At 25.9% G+C, this 23,863-nt stretch overlaps 1 protein-coding gene and 2 long non-coding RNA genes across 4 annotated transcripts in view; 2 read left to right on the plus strand and 1 right to left on the minus strand.

The window, feature by feature from the left end:
* Positions 1 to 915, plus strand: part of LOC114127397 (UNC93-like protein) — a 46,069-nt gene extending 45,154 nt beyond the window's left edge. For both annotated transcript variants that reach the window (XM_050202028.1, XM_050202030.1), the window contains exon 7: positions 90 to 915. The gene's annotated coding sequence lies outside the window, so the exon portion shown is untranslated. The remainder of the gene's footprint in view (positions 1 to 89) is intronic.
* Positions 1 to 14,678, minus strand: part of LOC114127398 (uncharacterized) — a 31,082-nt gene extending 16,404 nt beyond the window's left edge. Inside the window, exon 1 of the long non-coding RNA XR_007604527.1 lies at positions 14,501 to 14,678. This is a non-coding gene — a long non-coding RNA (uncharacterized LOC114127398). The remainder of the gene's footprint in view (positions 1 to 14,500) is intronic.
* LOC126550445 (uncharacterized) lies at positions 12,678 to 13,144 on the plus strand. The gene is made up of 3 exons (XR_007604531.1): positions 12,678 to 12,765; positions 12,834 to 12,953; positions 13,030 to 13,144. It is a non-coding gene; the product is annotated as an uncharacterized LOC126550445 (long non-coding RNA).
* Positions 14,679 to 23,863: the final 9,185 nt, after the last annotated feature.

A 23,863-nucleotide genomic window follows, 5' to 3' on the forward strand; every position in this document is an offset into this window, starting at 1 on the left:
AACTGAACTGCAAATTAGTATTTTGCCAATCATTATACTTAAGCCAGCTTTGCCTACTTATTCTAATTATTTGTGTTTTTGTTTTACAGACTTAATCGGTGTGCTATATATAAAATAAACCAAGATGCTCAGTTGCTATGTTATTAAACGTCTTCATCACTTTTAAAATATATTTATTTTTACTATAAATTATATTTTGTAACGCAAATACGTATGGGAATCTGTGTGATGTATTGATTACACTAATTACCAATACTGTGTAATTTATTACTGCATTTTGTACATAGTATTTATACAGCTTCATAATTTGCATAGAAAATATGTATCAGTAAAAAAAAAAAATTGTACATTACTTTTACAATATTATTAGCATTAGTATTATTATTAAATATCGACCCTTTTTTTTTTTTGTAGTGAAAGTGATCTAGTTTTAACATTAACTATTACTAACTATCCGTCATAGATGGTTTACGTTAATTATATATTATGATAAAATGAGTTAAATTATTTATATGCCTAGTTATAAGTATTAAAGTAGATAGATACTTCGCGTAGTTAGTCAATTATTTTGTTTTCCTTTACAAAACACGTCCAATAGTATTATTATAATATAATATACATATTATATTAAATAGATATAGATTTAGATAGTGTGTAATTAAAAATTGAATATTATTGTTGTTACTTATTATTATAATTTTTGTGTATGATGTGTATTTGATACATTTAGATTTTAATTCGCTCGACAGCTTAGGCATATATCCTACAATATATTATATTATATAAAACGATATAGACAATAAAAATATAATATATAGGTATATCCTCATCAGCAGCAACTGTGATGTGATTTATCTCGTAGAAATGTGTATAAAAACTAGATTGTATAATAAAGACAAAATATATATTACGAAATCATTTTTTTTTATGTTATATATATATATACATACTCTGGTGCATAACTAACACCGATGATATTATAATTTAATGTTATAAAATTATGTGTGTGTGTGTGTTTATTAAATGTACGTAGAAGCCGAAAGGATGACACCTCCGACTTGTTATTGAACAAATATTACTATTTATTTACTTTTATTAGATTTGGAACTATAGGGCGGAGATAGTCTGCCCCACGTGGTTGCAAGTAGAGAAAGGCGAAGAAGCAGAAGAACTGCGGGACTTTATGGAATTAAACGCCGTCGTTATTTTCGCACGTCTCGGACATCGCGCGCTGAGTGTTAAATCACAATATGACGCGCAATACGTTAGATAATTTAGGCGGTCAGTTATTATACAGTTATCATTACGACGCGTATTGAAAAAATTAGGAAAAATAAAATAATAAGTATAATAACCAGTAACTGGTTACTGGTTCTGCCACTGGCTAATGAATAATTTAAATGATGTTTGTGTTAACTATAACTACAATCACAGGTATTTACACATATTTATATAATATTAAATACATATGTATGATACGACTCCTGCAAATAATCTTCTCATCGTCCTACCATAAGTATACGGAGTGCCGCATTGTGTGTTTCCGTCTGATGATTTTTTTTAAATCATAACCGAACTTAAGAGAACAATTACTTGTAACACAGAGTGGATACACCTTACAAACACATAATGTCCAATTTATGAAGGGACAATGCATAAAAATATCTTAAAACCTTAATTATTACAGTCACCAAATATAAAAGGTAGTAATCAAGTAGATGATTCATAAGTAGATAATAGGAACATTATAATATATTCCATGTAACCTGCGTATGAGAGATGAGTTTGTAAGATAATTACGACAAACACTCTGTATAACATATTGTGCATACACCGGTTCATGTCAATACACTCACGCGCATCTTATCTTTATGAATTATGAGGACATGAACCCGTCGTATTAGTTGTTTTCGTCAAATACGCATAACATGCTGAATTCACGTTCTCCTAGGTAGTTCCCTTTAGTAGTTAATTTGATACTGTATAGGCTCTATCATTTTTAAGTAAAAATCAACTTATTGTAAAAAATAAATACTATTATCTATATAGGTATGTTGTCTCATTGGTTTTTTATCGATATTTGCATTGCCAATCGGGGTATAGGTAAAATGTTAATTTTTAAATTTTAATATTCTATAAGCCTACTACTAATAAATAGCTCATATTAAAATTCAGATATTGAAAAATATTTGACGAGATAATATACGTACCTATGTGTATCTTATAATCTTAACTTTATAAATTATAAGTTTGATAATAAGGACATTTACACTAGAATTTGTTAAAATTAACAAAATTAGGAGAAACCAATCAACTTAATGCTGAACTTAAATCATTTACAATACTGCAGATATCACGTCTTCTTATCATTCCATGTATTAATTTATATATTAGAACATTGGATATCAACAACTATGTACCATTTATGTGCGAGTAACATTATTATTATTACTATTAAATATTTTACATATAAACGAGCCAATTCTGCGAGAAATTCTTACATAAATTAATAGATATTCGGTTCAAACAGTAGGTGTATATTAGTATACATTATATACCTCTCGCTCGTGTAAATCCTTCTCGTGTGTACACTAAGTGGTATCGTGTCCTATCCGTTATGTTTATTTTTTTCTTTTAATAATAATATCATATACGTATATTAGAAATATTATATAATCCACTTAGGACTGTAAGGACACGCCCTGAGTGACCGTGAACCTCTCTGCGTAGATATTTTTACACGACCCGAACTACGATGTATATTATTATTTATTATATACACACTGTTCGATATTTTTTCTCAGCACTTTTATTTGCATATATTATAAAAGTGTGTGCGATTTTTACACCCACCCGCCCACCCACTCCTTCACACAACACCGTATTCTGGTCAAACATCACGTTAATTGTACGTATGTGGTATGTATATATATATGTACTATGCTATTATATACACGCAATATATAATATAAAAAACCACTCCTGTGTATAATATTATTAAGTGTTCGCCTTAAGGACAAGACGTTGCTCCCGGTCCAGAAGTTGCATGGATAAATCATAAAATATACGCTTTGCTTTAAAACAATATTAGCACTACGTATACTAATACAGTAAATTTATTCAATTGTTTGTTTTCTATTTTTGTGAATCAACAACTGATGAAATTCTACCAGAAACTGAACTAAAATTACGTCTTATAAATGTTAAAGTTGCACAAAAAGCTTGGAAAAAATAATAAATATACCTAGCTGGACCATACAAAACTGAAAATTATAACTACAAATCATAAGATTTCTATCATTAGATTAAGTTTTTAAACTAGATATACACTCATATTATAGATTATAATATACTACATTACTGTTCATATATTTCTTATATTGTTAGAGCCTCTGATTAAATGTATTGAATTTGGCCATACAAAATATATTACAATCGCAGTTCCAAATTTTTTTTTAATAAAATATCGATATAGGCTATTGGAAAACATGATTATGTTACATAGAAGTTAGTCTTAATTATAATTATTGAAAATACAAATATTGGCTAGTTTACAATTTTTAGGAACGTTAAGTTAGGTATGTAAATTTTAGTAATTTACAGTTTACTTCAGAGATTCGATTTTTTTAAATCACAAAATTATAAAACTTAATATCCCGTCAACTTTTAGTATAAATTATATAAATTATAAATTAGTTTTTAACTAAATTATTTTTTGTATACACAATAATATGTATGCATACACTACGCGTTCAACGTACCTATGTATTTATATTCTATATGTCACGTTATTAAAACAAATTAACCTTATACGTCAAATTCGATGTTATTGAGTTTTAAATTTAAAAATGTATTGTGTATAATAAATAATAATGAATAAATTGAAATTTGAAGGTAAGGAAAAGGTAAATTGCAACTGATAAAGACTACATTTTCTGCATGAAATCATATCTATATAAATTAATGTTTTAGCAAACATATTATAGATCCCATCATTGGTGGAATAAACTGATAAAGTATTATCAGCGTGATCATTTTATTTTATTTTATATAATATTAATACTTATTCATTACATTTATAAGGATAATATTTTATATTCTATATAACATTTATTTAAATCTTAAAGTTCACTAAGCTATCTATATATGTGATACATAATACATATCATTATAACAACATATTACTATTAATCATTTATTAAAAACTATGAATGGCTTAATAAGTTATAAATTATTTAAATACTATTGGCTTTGGCACCTATCAAAACTACGGTATAGTTAAAATATTACGATATAACTTTATATTAACTATCTATAATTTATACCATACATTGGCACCAAGGGAGTGTTAAAAGGTTACAAATCTCTCACGTGATTTCTTAGTTCATAAAAATTATTTTGACCTATTTTTACAATTTTTATGATTAAATCAATCATTATAATCCTCCTCTCCAGAAAAAATACTATATGTGCAACTAATAACTAAATAATCGTTTTGATATACAACAATAATTAATCATTACAATTTCTGAAGATAGTGTGTTTATACATAGTATATACTTACTTAATGTATATGTTTAGTTCGAAGGCAAATACGATCCGCCTAAAGTTTTTGACTTTCAGATAAAGAAAAACAATATTGTTGAAATCTCTCGATTTCACGGCGTGATCATTTTTCTCGAGGAAACAAGTTTTTGTACTAAAAGTACGCGTCAAATGTGAAAACGTTATAATACATTACCATGAATATTATAGGTATTAGGTACGAGCAGTATTATAATAGTATGATATAGCTATGCGAGTACCGATAATACCTACCTATACTGTATATAATATCAATCTAAAAACAAATCTTTTCTACATAATAACGTATTATAGTATAGATAGGTGCCTATATATATGTCTTTAGTTCCATGAATAATATAATAATATAATATTGCAGCCGCCCGTGGAGAAATGCGGTCCATATCGGAATTCGGCAGAGTCATGTTTTGCGGAAACAATAAAATATAATATAATAATAATATATTATTATTATATTATACATTATTACACACGCTGGTCGGCTCGACTGTGCCCAAAAAAAAAAAAAAAAAAAACGCCCAAACTCATTACCGTGGACGGGCCAAGAACGCGGTAGGTATACATTTTCTGCGGTTGTCTCGAGTGGTAAAGTCAAACGCAATTAGAAGATTTATATATATATATATATACACACACTCACATGGTAATTCCGTCTTGGCGTCGCGTATTATATTATGTTATATTATGTGACTCGTATAATATAATTTACACGTCTGCTGGTGAATGACGTACGAGCTCATATATTATAGTAATATCGTATATTGTCTTAGGATTTTTACACTCGCGCGCTTACCCGTAATAATTAGTAAGACGGATCTATAGAAAATAATATCATAAACAGCCTTTGGCAATTTTTTTTTTTTTTCGTTTTGTTATTTTTCCGAGTTTAAATCGAGAGCGCGTGTGTGTTAGTATAATATAAATAGTATAATATAATACACGTAAACAATGATTGCATTTATCAATTATACTATTATTTATTTATACGATAAACAGATAAAGGTACCAATAGCTTTTATTACACTAATAACAATAAATACAAAAAATTATCATCGACTTATTTGTTTTTAAAGTAACGTGCCATTTAAGTGTACTTTTCGACAGTTTGTTTAATTAGAAAATAAATTAAATCATTCAATTGCCTGTACTGTAGAAAGTAGAACAACAATGAAAATCGTCGAAATATTAAAAATAATGACTAGGTTCGCATTTTATACCGTTCATACTACTAATAGTTATATTATAATTCTAACGTAGAAATATTTAATGTACCTATTTATTAGTCCAATTAAAGAAGTAACATTTATGATACCCATTTAATTGTGAATATTAAATATTACTAATGCTCAAAATATATGATAATGAATGGTGAAAATAATGAAATAAAATCAATCAATTAAATTTTAATGGTTTTTTTTAGTAATCTTATTAAAATATATGTATATATAAACATAAAACAAAATGTATTTAAATCCCTATAAAATAATATAAATAAGTAAGTATAAAACATTTTACTTTTACTGTTACTTGTTTAAATATTTCAAATGCCAAAAAATCTTTAAAGTTATTTTTTCTTTATTACAAAAACAAACTCGATTCTGTAGACAAAATGGTGTTGTGTAATAATTTATGCTATTTTTATGTTAATTTGGAATGTATTTCTCAATAAATAAGTAAATTACTCTGAATTTCCTATTTTTGAACCATTTGGTTTTAGTTGGTACAAGATAAGTTTTTTTACAAAAAACCATCATCGATTTTAAAAATATTTGAAAAATTTCTGATCCAAGTAAAGATGAATAACATACTAACAAAATATCACAAATTATTGTAAAACGAATACAACAATACATTCTTTGCTCAGTTCAGAATCCATAATCACAAACTCGTAATAAAATTTTTTTAGGAGGCTTTGTTTGTTTTTGGACAGCAGGGACAGCCACTTCCTTACATTTTTTGAAAATCATACATTCCTATCAGGTTTTACATTCTTATATTTTTATTCTTAGGGTTAAGCATAGACCACAATACGCCTTTATAATACTATACACATACGTTGTTACCTGCAGAGTACAGGCTACGATTTTGTTTCTTTATCTCTCTTTCAAAAACCGTTCGGTTGATCCTCGTTATATAATTGCTGTAAGTTAGGTATATGAATACGACCGTATTGTTTTCCGGAATAGAGTTTTTTCGTAGATCTAATTTACATTTACGATTTACCAATGCTATTATTATGCGTAAAATGAATGCCTATAACAAAATACAAAAACATAATGTACACTACCATAAGTACACTATGTGGTTATTTACATTTGTATTATATTAATTATTTTACTTAATATGCAGTACGTCCTCAGAGTCTTCCATACCCATGTGTTTTTCACAGAAAACATAGGTATAATAAAAGATCAAAGTAAATGCCTTAGTCACTTTCGTTTTCGATCAAAAATTAATTAATAAAATATTTATATTTCCAAGGGTTATAATACTTAGAAAAATAAAGAAGACAAAACAAACAATACGTAGTTAAGTTTACTCTACAGTGCAGAAGTTAAGTGCATGATAAAATAAAAAAAAATTATAGGGAATTTATATGGGATATTATTTTATTATATGAAACCACTGTATCAGAATTTATAGGTTCAAAAATCGTCTTCCTCAAATTTTATTCAAATAAATACAAATGCCAGAATGTTATTTAAACAAAAAATTTATAGCCCGATTCTTTAACTAAGCAATTATAAATTATGACAGGTCTTTTAACTGATATTATATAGGTACATTTCTAAAAATGAATCTACATAATACATTAAATATGGAAAATAAATACTAGCGCCGATAGAAAAAGCAACCGAAAACTGATTAGATTCATCAATAAAATTGAATTCGGACAGGTAACACGATAATGAAGTTTTGTAAAACTAAATGTAAATAATTGAAAAAGTTGTCTAATATTCACGTATTTTATGTTTAAAAATAAATAATTTAAAAATACACTAAATTATACGTTGCGCAATATTATCATGTTTCGCAACGTACGTTGCGTTTTAAATTTTTAAATTTTAATTATTGATAATATAAAATATGACATTTTCCTAATGGGCGGTGCTGGCGCAATGTACGTCATGTTTCCAATATTGTACCAATATACATATGAGTACTTTTTAAGGCCACATTTGAAAACCGAGGAATTTGAGCAAAACATAAAATTTCAATGTACTTACTTATCTTACTAAAACAAGTAAAGACAAAATACGATAAAAACTTAATAAGCATTTATAATTTACCAAAAAAATAATAATTTAAAAAATAAATTTCTTGTCTACAAAACATCATTTGACGAACATCCTTTCATATCTAACCTTACCTATTTAATAAACATTTTTTGTATTCCATATATATATACATTTTAATACATAAACTACATTAATACAGTTAATATAGATAGATAAATATTATGTTAATTTTTTTTCGTCAGCTTTAAAATCACTAGTCTATGATATATATGTTGTACAGTTAACATTGTTTTGCACATAAATAACTTAATATCGTACACGTGTAAATTTATGAGTAGTATAATATTTATATCATTGATTGTAATCACAATACCGACGCATGTCATTACGTGTGGATTATGAAATATGCGTAAATAAATATTAAAAAAAATTGTTTTACACTGTATACATATATCTACATAGACGAAAACCTTTAAAAGAAGCTTTAAAAAAACCTTTCATCGAAGGGCACGAGGCGTGTCGAGATTGATTTTTTTATTTATACTCTTTCGTTTATTTTTTATTCTGTGTTTATTGTAAATGATCAATTTTCTTGTACAGTATGTATGCTATCGTTCCGCCATTGAAATATCATGCCTGCGTGATCAACAAACATGATATTGAAATCAATCAAACGCTTACGAATCTTTATAATTTAAATAAAACATATATAATACCTACTACTTTGTATTACACACTTTTTCAAACGCGATTCGTGGCAGACAAGATGATGGAAAATGCAAAACGTGTGAGTTACTACGCTATGATAAGTTTCAGCACGCGCTGTTTGCAAGGTGATTTACTATATTATCTCATTGGAAATATTATATTATTATTAAACACACTATAAGGTTTAGCTGAAGGGTAGCGTCGACAGTTAAGAAACCACAAACGCCTCAGGTATAAAAAAAAAAGAAAAAAAATTGAAAAAAATAATTATAATAAAAATAAAAATTACACGTTTTCTATTCTTACAGAAAAATCACAAATAAATTTTGATATAAGTATTTACAACTGTACAAGTTCATATCAACATTATAAGGTTATCAAACATTCACAAATGTTCATAAATCATAAACATGTACGCCATATAATATATTGTTTTTAATATAAGTACTATATTGATATCTGATTCTAATTTTTTTTTTTTTTTAATTTCGTACTCTTTTTTAGCTTCTCACGCCCTTCAATATAATATATTATACGAACTTGTCAAAAATACTTAAAACTATATTATTAATCTACCTGACTACCTATCTATATAAACGCATAATATGTGAGTATATTATGATGTAACATACAAGTTTTTTTGTGAGTACCAATAATGAATATCAAACGATAAAGATTTTTTTTTTATTTTATCGGGATTGCATGTTTCAATTACTTTTAATTCACACGGAAAATAAAATATACAAAATAAAAAAATGTCACCAGCATAATTCCATAGATTATTATTTATCGGACGATCGTTTATTTTACATTTTACTAAAGATAATAATATTATTAACGCTATGACTTATAGTTACATTGTATAGAAATACTTATATGTACCCTCGTATGATTGATGAAATATAAAAACCTTAGTATAGTTTTCGTTCTTTTATACAATTAGCCAATGTCATCAATTGCCATACATTTATTTATTAGTAGTAGTGCATCTAGTAAATAATGCAAATCGAGAAACAATCATATTACGTGAATTTTGAAATTTTATTTTTTTTTTTAATTGAGTTTTTTTTAAAAAACGGTCGGTATAAAAATTATAACTTATTGTCTATAAATAACGTATCACAATAGTATACTATATTAAATATTATATACCAATTAGAGCATGAGTTAGTTTTCATTCAATTAAAATGATGTATTTTCTTATCTCTGTTTCCTGTATTTTATTGTTTAAATTACGAAATCGTGTATGCACATTTGAATATTTTTCCATAATATAATATAATCAACACAAACATTCGTAATAATCTTATTTCAATTAATTAGGGCTGGGATTTTTTTTTAACCCACAGGGTATAACTTTTTGAAATGTAATATTTAAAAAAAAATCGGGATATTGACGGGGCGCTTCATTAAAAACGGAATTCGGGGCACTAAAAAAATAAAAAAAAAAATAAATTATAAATAGTTTTAATTGGTTAATGTTTATGTTAGATACCTACTACAATAATATTTTGCTCCAAGTGATTATGTAAAAAATTATTTTTTTTTTTATAAGCATAATTAATATATCTATTATCTAATAATTACAGAGTTTGTGACTCGTAGCATGAGTCACTATTACTTATCGATGTCACGGGTCGCATAAACAAAAAATTCAATAGTATTTAGTAGTGATCTAATGATTATCCCTTAAATATCATTGGCGCATTCCATTTTATTAATGAACCATTTAAATTTTAAATAATCAATTTTCTATGCAACTTGATATGATTGTAGCAAAACATAGAGAGTAATTACTATAATTGAAAATTTATAAATAAACGTCACTTTTTAAAAATTCTATAAAAAAATTAATAACCTAATATGTTGTTTAAATATTTTCTATAATTTTTGATTGTTGGTGCATATTTCTAGTTTTTACATTTATTATAATACCATCGAAGTGCATATTTCAGTTAGTTTACTCTTGAACCCTACAGTGCAATAGGTATAACGAGTACTTCTACTACGATTAATTTTCGTTCGATTACTTTACCTACAATGAGTTTAGATTGAATAATAATTATTAGGTAGGTATACCATAAGTTAGACTTTATCAATTATACTAGGTACTGGAACTCTTATAGAGCTTAGATATAATATTTATGTATATAAATATAGTAATACGAACTAAACTAATAAGTTGATTTAAACATAATTTTATGTTTATTTTAATTAATACTCAATAAAGTTAAGTTAGTTATTACTACAATACATGGGACCTGTCTATATTTTTTGTACAAAAACATAATAACCATGCGTTAATAATAACAACCATATAACTATTATTTTTATTGTTATTGTTATATTATTATTATTATTATTTATACTTAATTACCTCGGAAATTCAAACGTTTGACATCCAAAAAATAAAACGAATACACGGCGGATATCCGGATAGTTTTAGCATTGCTAAAAAAACCCAATTCTCTAGTTAGACGACACGACGGGAGATATTTTAGGTTCTGAACGCAGCAAGGAATTTAATAGTTTTACAATAATAATGTATTTTTTTTTTTGTATGTCCGATCATTACATTTTGGAGTAGATAAATCTTCAACATTGTTCGTTGTTTCTATTAGCAAAATAATTCTAATTGATACTTATGAGTAACAAAGTAAGATAAAAAAAATGATCAAAAAACTACTTTAAACAGGAATATTTACTTTATACCATTAATTAAATACAAAGTTTTTCCTACAGCAATTAAAAAATATTGAATTGAAAATATACATTAAGTATCTCAATGTTTTTTATAAACGTTTGAAGTTCATATTTTAAATAATTGATATTTAAAAAAAAAGGTAGATTATTTGAAGGTTGAGCTAACCCTCAACGTTGAAAATCAAATAATACTTTCAACTACTTATTTTGAAATGCATACGAAAAAAGAAAAAAAATACGTATCACTTCGTTAACAACTTTTTCTCAGATACCTAATTTGGCTTATTCATTTTAGTTATTTTTATGTAACTCAAAAAACTTTAATCCTAAGAACTTAAAACTTCATATATTTTCATACGTTTGGTATAATACTTTTCTACACACACGATAGCTTTTTCAATCATTTAGTCTAATTTTAATCTATTTCCAATGATCATAATATTCACATACATACTTCTATAATTGTTCAGTGTTGACTTTTAAGTTATATCCATTGTACATAGTAAACAACTTTTGATCAACCAACTGAATTAAGAAAAAACTGAAAATCTTATTATAATATAAATACAATTTACCTAAACTATCTTTTTTTAGATTCTGAACGGAGTGATGAATGTATTGATTCTACAATAATGTGTGTATGTTTTTTTTTTTTTTTTGTATGTCTGTGTATAGCTAACTAGTCGAAATAATGCTTCAATTTCAAACTTTGGGGGTAGTTTTCGATGGCAAAGTGAATATCCTTAGTGTATAATAGGGGTCAAAAGTAAACATTTTCCAACAGTTATCAAAAAAAAAGAAAAAAAAGTGACGGAAAACGGGAATTTTTACGCAAAACCAGTTTTCGACCGAAATCTATCAAAAAGGCCAAATCCTTGCAAAACATGGCATTCGCGTATTTTGAATTGGCAACTACAAAGACAAAGCATGCACAATGATTGCCGTTTTGGATCTTTTTAACTCCCAACTCTTCTTGCATGCATTCTTTTTTCGGTTGCTATTTCTGAATAATGCTTTGTCTTTGATTCCAATTCATAATACGCGAATTATTCTGTGATGACAATATAGGTCACTATCCCACCCTACTATACCCCAGAACAATTTTTCAATTTTTATTTTATTTTCAATAGTTCACGTTAAGGATTTATTATATTTTAATCAACTATTTTTTGTCTTAAACAGAAATAAAAATAACTTTTGACAATTAAATTATATACCTATATATTCTATATGAATAAAGTCATAATTATTATAAGAATGCGTATTTATTAAATTTGTTAGCAATATAAAGAAAAGAAACGTATAAATACTATAAATATAAGGTATTCTAACAATAAAATAGTAAAGGCAGAATTCCATTGTTTGTTATAATATAAAATGTAACTAAGCCATATCAATACATAAACATCATAAAAATATTAATATTATTGTTATAAATTCAATACAAATTGCAACTGTGTATATATTTCCAAATCGCATTTACTTTATTTTTAATGTTTAGCTCAAATTTTACATACGAAACGATCCAAACGTAATAAATCCAAACAATACAATCAAAATGTATGTGAATTTTAAAAACCAACCACATCATTTTTATAGGATATTATACTTGTTGTGGATACGAAAAAATCTTGGATGGATATTAATATTTTACTCCAATAACGTATTGTAACGATTTCAAAAAAGAAATTGGAAAAATCATAATCAACTTATGTACAGGTAAGTATAGTATACCATTCATTATATTTTATGATGGTTATATTATATACTATGTGGGAATACATACTCGCTCAAGACAATAAGTCGAGGAGAAATTAAATGAACCAAACGCTGCGGCCGCAGAAGACAAATGGGAAAACACAATTAATCTAATACCCGTAGAGAAGAAATGATTTCGAACTCTTTACAAAAATCGGCCACACTCGGATTACTATCTCAATAATAATATGACACATAATGAAGAAAATAACAAGTTAAACACAGTGAAAAAACTCGAGTGTAAGGATAAACCGATGAACTTAAATAGGTAATATTATGATGTTTCGGTCGAATCCGATATGATTTCGCTATATAAATTCAATTATTACAATACATTATTTTAATTCACCGATTGATCTGCAGCTGTTTATATATGCGTAAACAATAATATTAGGCATGTTAAATATATTTAATGTAGCGTAAATTAAACTTTTTTCGCATTGATATTCGTTGTAAAGGGAGCATACTACTTGCGTCCAAAATTATTATCAGTAGGTGAGTTGCGTCCCGCAAAAAAAAGATTCAAAAAGGTCATAGCGTATTTGCGTCCCGGTATACCTTTTTCTATGACTTAATTGCGTCCCGAAAATATCGATATAATCGATATAAAAATGTACATTGATGATACAAATTTAATACAAATAAAAATGGTTATAATAAATTATCAGTTCAATTCAATTGCAATAATAATAATATAAAAATTCATGTTATACATTTTGTCATAATAAATATAGTATAATATAATAAAAAATAATAAAAAAATCATATGTTATGAATTATTATATTGGTTGAAATTTAAATGAAACGTTAATTATAAAATTTAATGGTGAAATATCGTTTTTTTAAAACTTTCAATTTGTTTATTTAAGTAATCTAATTTTAAATGTTTTTTTTTCTATAATCTTTCTTTTGAGTATTAACGCTATTAATTAAGACATATGTATTAATTAAGTTATTAATATAATATACTATTACAGTACAATTTATGAATTATGGATTTTAGTGACACGATACTATCGATTTTAATGATTTTTGAAGATAATATCGATGATAATAATATGGCTGACTTGCGTCCCCCAAAACGGGACGCAACTTACCGGTCAAATTTACTACCTGAAAAATATTTTTTTTTTGGGACGCAAGTAACATGCAGCCGTTGTAAGTAGGTACTTATAAGTAACTACTACGGGCACTACGAACATTAATATTATGACTCTCAAAAGATGAGAGAAATTGTTTATTAAGATGTGAAAACATTTTTAAATTACAAAAAAAAAATAATAATAATAAAAACACAATAACTGTGAATTAATCTCTACCCTTAATATCGTAAGTGTGAGTGTCATAACTAGGGCTCGGATTTTAAAGCATAATAAGCAGTTAAAATAAGCAAAAAGAAGCATATTTATTTTTTAAAAAAGCATGACCAAAAATTTGCAAAAACTAGTTATAGAAATCAATAAAAAATTTAAAGTATTAATTTAAATTAAAAAAAAAAAATTAATTACCATATATTTCCCTAGATTTTCAGTAGTGAAACTGACTCTACTGTCCGGCAGACTATTTTTATACGTAGAAAACAAACTCTCTACATCAACTGAAGTGATTGGTGCATACTCTATATAAGAGGTTTCAAATTAAAACACTAAATTTTGAAATGACGTATAACGATGTTAAAGGCCTAATGACCGTATAGGTAGTAGGTACTGCTTGCTATAATAGATAGATCGATAATCTATACTTTTAATATATTTAATAAACAAGCCGATAACAAAATAATAATAACCCAACATCCGCATTCTGGGTTTTTACATTTCTTATTAATATTATTTTTTTATTATTACAATAGCATAATATACATATAAAAAAATCACGTCTGGAATAACTAAAAAAAAAGCAATAAAAATACAAAAAAAAGCATTTATATATAAAAATAAAAAAGAAGCATATCTATGTTTTAAAATCTGAGCCCTAGTCATTACTATTTAATCCGGTAAAGTAATATTTAATTAAAATGACAATTTAGAACAAACATGGAAATTGTATTTATATATTATATATATTATACTAAACAACTTTACTATAATATTATGTCCATATACTACAAAAATGTTATATTCATAAACATAACAATTATAAATCCATGTGTTAAAGGCACTAACAGACGATGAACACGTCATGATAGATGTATATTATTTCAGTCGATTCCATAAACAAGACATCATAATCATTATTTAATTGTGACGCCCCATAAGTACGGCAAGTATACCTACTCCATTATCCATTTTGCTCGGTTTTTTTCCTCCCCTTTCACAGACGACAAAAGAATTGTAACCTTTACCGCACCACCAAAATGCCATATTAACTTATGATTGTGCATGCCACCCACGTCGACAATTAACACTTTTATAGGTGGCATAAAAAGTGATTTAATACTTTATGAAAGTTCATAACAACCCTATAATAAATAATAACATAGCAAATAATATAATATAAAATAAAGAAAGAAGGTTCTTACGTCAAGCCAAGTTCAAGGTATTCTACTACCCGTATAACTTATAAGAAAATATATTTTTAACAATTACAAAAAAAAAAAAATTAATAATGATAAATTAAAATAATATATGATAAGACACGATAAAATGCGACATTACAGGTAGTTCTTTTATCAAAAACCACTCATTATTTCAAAATCTATTAACGTTTTTGAAAATATTTTTCTTACATAATTTACAGTCTAAATAAAACAATTTTTTTTTTTAAATACATAGTTTTCTCGATATATTTTTTAAAATGTTAACTTTTTTGAATGATAATATATATTTTTAAATTAATTTTCTGAAGCAGAACATTTTTCGGAATACTTCGATACATATAATACGAAATTTTAATGAGTAGTTCATGATTTAAAAATATATTTTATAATTTAGGAAAGCAGAATAGTGTGGAATAGGGAGATACCCCGAAAAATTTTAGTGTAATACTATATTCTGCTTCAAAATATGAACATATGAATTTAAAAAAGAAAAAACTTAAAAAAATATAATGTTTTATTACTACTGGAAATTAAGTAAAAAAAATTAATAGATTTTTAAAAAATGAGGGGTCCATAATAAAATGATCAATCACCCTAAATCCTAATATATTGTAATGTAGATCAAAAAAATTTTACTCGGTATTTTCGAGTATTGAACGATTTGAACGAGACGGTGACTATGCTGACAAAAGCAAAAGTTCAAGTAAAATTATTTATATGATAATATTGTTATATACTTTTTTTTTATTCTTAGTAGGGTTTTCGGTCATTATAATCATTCTGTCACACATCATATTTATCTGTTACCATGTATTCACCATTTTCTCAAATTAATTGAATAATGATCTTAATTTTCTCACTATTGTGTTAATTGTCTATGAGTACCACATCGTCCGCATATGCCATGGAAGACTCTCTCACACATAATTTTATATCATCAACTGACAACCAACTGTGATAACTACTAAGTATGTCATAATTTACTAACACATATTTCATTTTTAAAAATAAAAAAAAAACAAAGTGTTTATGAAATCACAACGAAAAATAATATATTCTAGTCTCGAGATTAGTGCTATTATCGAACGCATTTCCATGTGTTTAAAGAAATTATTAAAGTAATAACAATTAAACTTCAAAATATATAAATATGAGTACCTACTGTTATTATTTATTATTATATATATGAGTAATACATGATCACGAGACCTTGCTACAAGATAGTATGCTGTAAAGAATTTATGGTAACGGCCTGTGAAAATTCAATGGATATTGCTTAAAAATCGACAGTAACTAGTAATTACTCATTATTATATAAAATAGGATTACAATAGGACCTTTTTAATTGCATAACACACATGTAATGCTTTTGAACATATATATTTATTATAATATTATTTAAACAATAGTGTCAGGATATATTTTATATAATCAATGATATAATATAAATAGGTATGTAATATAAACATGTTAATAATCAAAAGCTAATATGTGTTAATAGTTTTTGTGTCTTGTGACGTTTGTTAAGTAATAATAACCTCCGCTTTTTTAAGTTATTGATATCTAAATTGACTATTTACTTAAGATAAAAATACAGATAATTTCTAGTTACAAGGCACTGTAGTCATACGAAAAAATTTCAAAGGTCAAAAACGAAATTACAGAAAATTATTTAAATGGATTTAACTTATTTTATTTTTTACTCAAAAGAGGTAAATTTTTATTTAGGTCGCATTCGATTTATTTTCAATTTTTGAATTGAATTTAAATAATACATATCAAAATACTCCGAAATATATGATTTGAGTCAAAGAAAACTTGGATAAAATTATCATATACAAAAAATAATTACTAAAATCTGACGATTTCACAAGACGTGAAAGTTTTGTAAGGCAAATTTTAGTACTAAAAGCTGGTCGGCTCTAACAGCCATAAGTTACGGATGTTAACAATGTAGAAAATCAAACTGAATAATGAAAAGTATGTCGAAATTTCGTATTGAGTACAATTCGGACGAGCAAAATCTAAGACTAAACATAGTAATAAAAATATTAAACTCATAAGTAAATTGCGATACCAACGTTATATTATATTATATGCACGCGTTATATATTTTAAATTTGCAAACTAATGAAATCTTCGTTTCTCCTAAATAGCTACAAACATATAATTATCGTATAATCATGGGTTTAAGCGATACCTATCTATAATTATTTGCGAAAAATTGAAGTCGTCAATCATCTGCTAGGTACCACTAAAATAATTACTACCGACTATACTACTGTACCTACCATACAAAGTATTCAAAATCTCGTTGCGGCACGTCGTATTGAAACAGTTTGACTATTTAATTTTCTTTACCTAGCTTCCTGCTATTACATTTACATACTACCGCTATGAATACTGTTTACGACGATAAAATATTGTGAATTCTGTTCCCGCAATAATCCAAAAAACGTTTTTTTACCGCTCCAAACAAGTTTTTAGGATTTTTGCACACTAAAAATACATACTTCGACAATCAACCGTTTCCGCAATATATACCTATAATACCAGTATATATACGGTATTATGTATTATGTATACACATAATATAGGTACTTCAAAACTACGGAAATGTCAATTACCATATTATATCATTATTATTATTATTATTATTATTTTATTTTACGGCAATAATTTGAACGGTATTGAACGAACGGAATTAAATGGAAACATAATATATTATGGAATGTATAATGGTCAATGGTCATGTGTTATTTAAACGATAGGTATCTACGCGAGAGTAGGTACTCTGTACAGATGAGCGTTCGCGAAATATATTTATATCCTGCTGTATTTTTTTTTTTTTTTTTTATGATTTTGACACATGTCCTTGTCGGATTCCTGTGCACGTTGAACCAGTTATACATGCGTATATACATGACCAGTATATAAACGTATTATTAAAAATATTATCGTGGTATGTTTTAGCGTGGTTATAGCAGAGATCGGTGCCCCTCAACTCACAAATTTAAAACTAGTCAGTTTTTTTTTCGTTCTAACGCCGTCAATGGCTATATCATAATGTTAAATACACATATTAATATTATATATTCTTCGTGAATTGTTTTATCGCAAATTATTTATTAGGCTGCAATACTCTCCCCTTGATAGTATATTACGGTATCATATACGTTATGTACATAATAAGAATAATAAATATTATTATAATAACCACATATCCTACGCCGAAAAAAAAAATCCGTATCAATTTAAAGTTGTTAAAACGATTTCATTTTATGCATCAGCTTATAATTGCTTATTATCATTGATGTTATATCAAGCGCATAAATGTCACCATGCATATATTTATGTATTATTTGACCGTGAAATGGATAACGGCTCGAGCCACCGTCACCACAAACTTTATAAAAATGGTTAACGTAACCTTAATACCTTATACTATCGATTCGGACCGAGGTAAACATTTTTCGTGAATATAAATATAGGAATGTTTTTTTTTTTCAACACATTTTGCAAATCGAAACATTATTCAACAAATAATATAGTATCAATACATCACAAATAAGTTTTATGCCAATTTAGTATCACATTTGATACACCTAATACAACTGTATAAATTCTTGTTAAATATATTAGCTTAAGCAAAAGAATCTACCTTTATTTATTCACCTATAGAATAATTGAATTGATTACCTAAGCTGTTGCTTACATTTTATCATTGGTTATAATATATATTATATAGTCAATAATTTTTGTAACCGATTAATTATAATAATACGTCTTTTATAACATTTTATAATACGGCGTTTTAATTTACTTGCCGACTATGTATATTTCGCTCAAAATAATATTGCGAAAAAAATTTGAGTATTTTAATAATAGTCGAATGGATTAATAAACATGTAAATAATACTATTATAATAGTATAATAACGAGTACGAGTACATGCCAGATACATATAACTACTCACCTGTATTCGCAGAAAAATTACTAATATAAGTAGGTAATAACATAACTGATAGTACAATATAATATGACGTGTTTTAAAAAATTCAACGATTAAATGCTTTTATTTTCAGATCTCGATTATTTTTACTTATTTACACTAACATATTATTATTTATTTCTAATATAAATTTTAATCCGCCTACATCATAATAATTTTCGTTTTATTATTTTTTGTTTATGCAATAATAGTCAGATCATTATAATACAGCAATGCCCAAATAATAGTTGCTATACAAGTATATATATCATCATAAATCTATTTCTATAATAAACACATTATAATGATAGGTATACCTATGAGTAACCGGATAGGTGTATTGATTACTCGGGTCAATTCTAATACAATCCTTATCACACTCCGGGAGAACTGGTAGGTTTCCTGTTAATTATTATTGTTGTTTTTCATATTTCTACTCGTAAGACTATATTAATATAGAAAGTAACTGCGCAAACAAAACTTATACATCCATAGAAACTATTGAGAGTATTATAAATTATAATAAAATTATTAAACTTATAAATCTTCAAAATATTTGTTACTCGTTAAGTAATTATTAGTCACCTACTTCATATTTATCACGTCATTATTATTATTGTACAGTGTACACGAAAAATAAAATAAATAAATACTTACTTAATTTCTAAAATAAAAAACCGAATCTTAAATATATGTTAATAATTATCAATAATTCGATGGCAAATCGCCTGGTGATAATCTCATAGGTAACAACACGGTGCGGGGCTATACATAATATATATATATATTTCTAGTAAATAATAAATATACAAAACACTGTCACACAAGTACCTACGTTTACAATTGCATATCAACCGCAATCACTTTTATCATTAACTAATTATTATTAGTATTGTTTTTTTTTTTTTTTTTTTTTTTTTTTTTAATATGACTTGTCATATTGTACTTCCTTTTCAGCTTTAATTGCACTGCAGCTTATTTATGCACTACCACCACCGCACAATCAATATTGCACAATTAGTGTAATTCTGTAATTTAATATAAAAAAAAAATACCTATTGTAATATATTATATAGGTACAATATAATGGTGCAGGCTTTATCAATAATTTCGGTAGGTCGAACGTTTCTTAAAATAATGGCACTGCAGTATAATACATACATCGATACAAGCAGCTCACACAATAACTAAACAAGATATCTAACAAATTTGAATTTACATGACGTGATAAAGTGAAAATTGAATTTACATTTAATATAATATTATGTACTATCAATAATAGATATTGTTTAAACGTTAGACAATGCATATCTAAAAAAAAAAAAAAATGTACACGAGTATACGACTCCGGTTGATCTATTGTTTGTTATTATTATTATTTTTTTTTTACAACTCCGAATAAAAATAATATTTCATTAGTTAATTTAGTTTTTTCGGGTTATTACACATCTCAGAGCTCATAACTTATTTTTATGTTTTCAACTAATTAATGTAGTTTAATTTATATTTTGAAGGTGAAAAAAACAACTTTTTTAGTAGCTGAAAACCTTAATTGATAAAACATAAATATAAATCTATCAATAGATAAGCATTGATGGTTTGCTATTATATATTTTATCAGCTTAACGTATATAAATGTTTTTCACTTACTATAAACAATTTTGATAGTGTTAAAATGTCTTTAATTAATTTGTATTTTTTATTTTTTAGTGAATAGGTACATTATATTATATGATTTTAAGGAAAAAGAATAGAAATTATTTAAAAATTCTCATAAGTCTGCTGGAAAAAAACTTTGTATACAATAACCAATATACGAACCGAAAAATGTTTTAAACGAAAAACAAGAACGCCCCTGTTTAACAGGCAATCTAACTTACATATACGTGTATATTAGATTGCGTTCAGAAAGGGGAAATTACAAAAATTGTTTAAGACTAATACTTTAACATTTTAATAAATAGTAATTATCGAGAATAAAAAAACTTATTAATGTATAATTAATTTGGCTCAATTTTCACTAATCATATTATGCTATTTTAATTATGTTTTATTACGTCTTATATATTGTTGTAATTACATAATATACTGGTAACTATATACTATATTATTAAATCTTTAACAATTTACATTTATATTGTAGATTCTGTGTGCAGTGGGGTTATAGGTATTTATTTTTGTATTTTTTGGAGAAATAAAATAAATTCAATTTTCAAGGGTTGATCAAAAGTAGATAAGTCCAAATATACATTAAAATTTAAAATAATTGTGAAAAACAAGAAAATATAACAAAACAGTTACAATTTTTTCATTAGCGTTTGCAGTTTTATTTTAGATTAAAATTGTCGAAATCGCAAAAATGTGCAACAGATGAGGTTCCTTGCGGTTCAAACTTGGCCTTACTTGATTTGATATCTACAATACATACATGAAATCCCACGTACTAATTAAGTTATTTTTATCGAAGCTACTTTATACTTTATGGAACGTATAAACAATAACAATCAATTTATAAAACAATTTAAATATCTTATCATCTTGGTGCAATAATTTAAAAATATTATAAATTAATATAACCCACGAAAAGCTTAAATATATTATTCGGTCTATGTCGTAATCATAATCTAAAATTATTCAATTTCAACAATGACGTGTTTTGCAATTCCTTGGTCTAGTATCTGGATGTTATGTTAGACAAAAGATTAACTTAACAAGATAGTCAACGTCTATCAATGCTGTTTTAAATTCAAACAGGAAATATTCATTGCAAAAAAAAATTCTCTTTACTTATTAATAATCTAATAACGCGCCCATTGTTTATTAACAGGTCAGCCAAATTTAGGAGAAAATCTGTACAAACTAAGTTAAAAAAATATTAATATATATTTCAAAATAAAACCTTAATAATAGAAAATTTAAAAAAAAAAGTAGTTAAGTATAGGTATCGCTCTGTTGTACAATAGATATCGAATGGTCACCCTTTTGAGTGACCTGTGATTGATACGTTAAATTTAAATTTAAAGATTCGTCATTATAAACGAAAAACTATTTTGAGCTGAAATAGTTAATCGGCACTAAGTATACTTCATGTTATATTTTGTATATTGCTATTAGGTATATTAATTTCGATTACTATTAGTAATAGTATATTAGTAGGTATAGATTGAATTATTTTTTCTCGAAATTATTGCATTTGAAAATTTCATCGTGTGTATAAAATATAATAATACGTATAAATATTTTATGTTCCCACGGATAACATTTTTGAATATACAATCTCATACTTATTTTAACTTAAAATAAGTATAAAAAAAATATGTGCTTTTATATTTTTTTAAATTTTTCGGTTTCACTCTTTTTTCAGCTAAAATACCAAAAACCTTCTCTTTAATACCTTCTCAATAAGTAGTGACCTGTTTGTATGCTAACATTTGCCGCTATATATTCTTCTTCGCTCTTAACTGGTAATATTGAAAATCGGTTTAGATGGTCTTCATCTTGTTCCATAACGCATTCACATCCGCATTTCACACCCAAGATCTTTCATTTCCTATACCTTTATACTACCCCACTAATTCTACCAATTTCGATTCTTGTTCTATTCTTCTATTAAGGGTCTTCCATACTTACCACATTAATACAATTTACATTTTGATCATTTAGATCCGTACGTATTTGTAAGTGTGTGTCTTTTTTTCTCCTCCCATAGGTCTATTTTTTTCGGATGTGTGTTAAGACTACTTCAGGCTACTTTTTATCTTCATAACGCTATTTCTTCACTAAAGTTGTTGGTTTCACTATGAATTATTCATAAAGAAATTTGTTTAAAATGTTCAAGTCTTTGTAATCAAAATTGAACATTTTATAAATTTTCAACTGCAAAACAATTTGCATATTTAATGAAAATTTGAAATTCAAATTATTATAAAAATAAATTGTGCTTATATAATATTTTCAATATTTCACAAGTATAAAAATAGATTATGTGAATCATGCATTAATCTTTCAAGTTTTTTGTATTGATAAAATAAAAAATTAATACTATTTATATAGAAATAAAACTAAAAAAAAATTTTAATATCTGTAAATAAATCAAAAAGATTTCAAATATTTTGAAAATTTTATAATGGATTGAGAATTATCATGTTTCATTATCATAAAAATGCCAAGTATCTTCGGTTATTTGTTTTTTAATTAAAATAAAATATAAAAAATCATTATATAACTTAAAAATTGTACAAAGAACCTTGTATTACATTTTCAAACCATAGATAAAAAAAAAATTGTTTATAAATTCCTATCTACAAAATAGTTTAATCATTTTTTGAAATTTTACTAATGTAA

The sequence above is a fragment of the Aphis gossypii genome, chromosome 2 (genome assembly GCF_020184175.1).
Source record: "Aphis gossypii isolate Hap1 chromosome 2, ASM2018417v2, whole genome shotgun sequence".
Lineage (NCBI taxonomy): Eukaryota > Metazoa > Arthropoda > Insecta > Hemiptera > Aphididae > Aphis > Aphis gossypii.